Source organism: Scylla paramamosain, chromosome 7, assembly GCF_035594125.1.
Source record: "Scylla paramamosain isolate STU-SP2022 chromosome 7, ASM3559412v1, whole genome shotgun sequence".
Classification (NCBI taxonomy): Eukaryota; Metazoa; Arthropoda; class Malacostraca; order Decapoda; family Portunidae; genus Scylla; species Scylla paramamosain.
In genome coordinates this window covers 34,446,378-34,448,115 of record NC_087157.1, presented here as the reverse complement: position 1 = coordinate 34,448,115, position 1,738 = coordinate 34,446,378, and positions in this window count along the sequence as shown.

Here is a 1,738-nt window from a genome sequence, read left to right as displayed (position 1 = left end):
AAAAGAGGACAGGGCAGGAAAAAAACGGGTTGGGGGGGGGAAGAGGAAACAGAACAAAGGGTAAGGAAGGAAACGAGAAGGGAAAGGGAGAGAAACAAAAACGAAAACTGAACAGAAATGAGGGAATGGGATGAAACAAGAAAGAAAAAAAAAGCGAGGGAAAACAAGATAGAAAACGGAACAGAGGATATGGAAAGATAAACAGAAAGGAAAGCGAAGAGAAACAGAAAAAAACAGAAAGGCAGAGAACAAAGATGAGATCGTAAGAAAAAAAAAGAGAAGAAAAGAGAGAGAAAGTAAGATAGGGCGAAGATAAAGGCATAGAAAGGTAGAAATTAATAAACTGTTGGAGAGATGAAAGGAAAAAGAGAGAGGAGAGATGAATTCTGGGACAAGGAAGGGAAAACGACAGCAGGGGAAAGAAAGGGAAAGTCGAGGAATGAACAGAGGGAAGGCAAGGAGGATGAAGAGGATGAGGAGAAGAGGTAAGGATGAGGTGTGAGAGGCAGGAAGGAGGAGGAGGAGAAGCAGGTGGAGGTTAGATTGATAGAAGGGGAGGAATGCGAGGTGGAGAGGCAGACAGATGGGATGGGAAGGGATGGGAAGGCAGGCAGCTGGACTCACTGTTATTAATCACGGCTGTGTGTGTGTGTGTGTGTGTGTGTGTGTGTGTGTGTGTGTGTGTGTGTGTGTGTGTGTGTGTGTGTGTGTGTGTGTGTGTGTGTGTGTGTGTGTGTGTGTGTGTGTGTGTGTGTGTGTGTGCTTGTCTGTCTATCTGTCTCCGTTTAAGTGTCTTTACGAGCCTGTCTGTTTTATTTGCCTGTTTGTGTGTGTGTTTGTTTGTTTGTTTGTTTGTCTGCCGGTACGATGTATGTACGTATGTATGTATGTATCCTAAGTATGTAAATAGATAAGAAGATAGATAAGTAAGATTACATGTATAGATGTATGTGTATATCTATGTATGCCTCTCTCTCTCTCTCTCTCTCTCTCTCTCTCTCTCTCTCTCTCTCTCTCTCTCTCTCTCTCTCTCTCTCTCTCTCTCTCTCTCTCTCTCTCTCTCTCTCTCTCTCTCTCTCTCTCTCTCCTTCCTGCCTGATTTCCCCTGTATTAGCTTTATACTTTCATTGACGTCAATTCTAAGCATAAAACTGCTCTCCTTTCGCAACACACACACACCTCGGAGAACAGCGGCCTTCCGGAGTGTGTACGTCAGCAGGTGCACGGCCTCTCTCTCTCTCTCTCTCTCTCTCTCTCTCTCTCTCTCTCTCTCTCTCTCTCTCTCTCTCTCTCTCTCTACATATACACTCATTCCTTCCCTCGTAAGAATAAAACATTAATCTCTCTCTCTCTCTCTCTCTCTCTCTCTCTCTCTCTCTCTCTCTCTCTCTCTCTCTCTCTCTCTCTCTCTCTCTCTCTCTCTCTCTCTCTCTCATACACTCTTCAGATCCGCTTCCCCATCCTTGCTTGGCTTCTGTTCCCATCTCCTCATTCTTTCCTTCCCCTTCCGTTGCTTCCCCATCATCAGTTTCCTCGCCTTCCATTCTTTTCCCTCCTCTCCTTCCCTTCCACACCTTCATTTTCCTGGTTTCCTTCATTTCTCGACTTCCACGTCTTCTCGCAATTTGTCCCCGAAGCTGCGTCTGTCCATCTGCATGTCTTTATGTCTGTCAGTGTGCCTGTGTACCCCGCCCCGCCGCGCATCCCTCCCCACATCCCTCCTCTTGTTCTCGCCAAT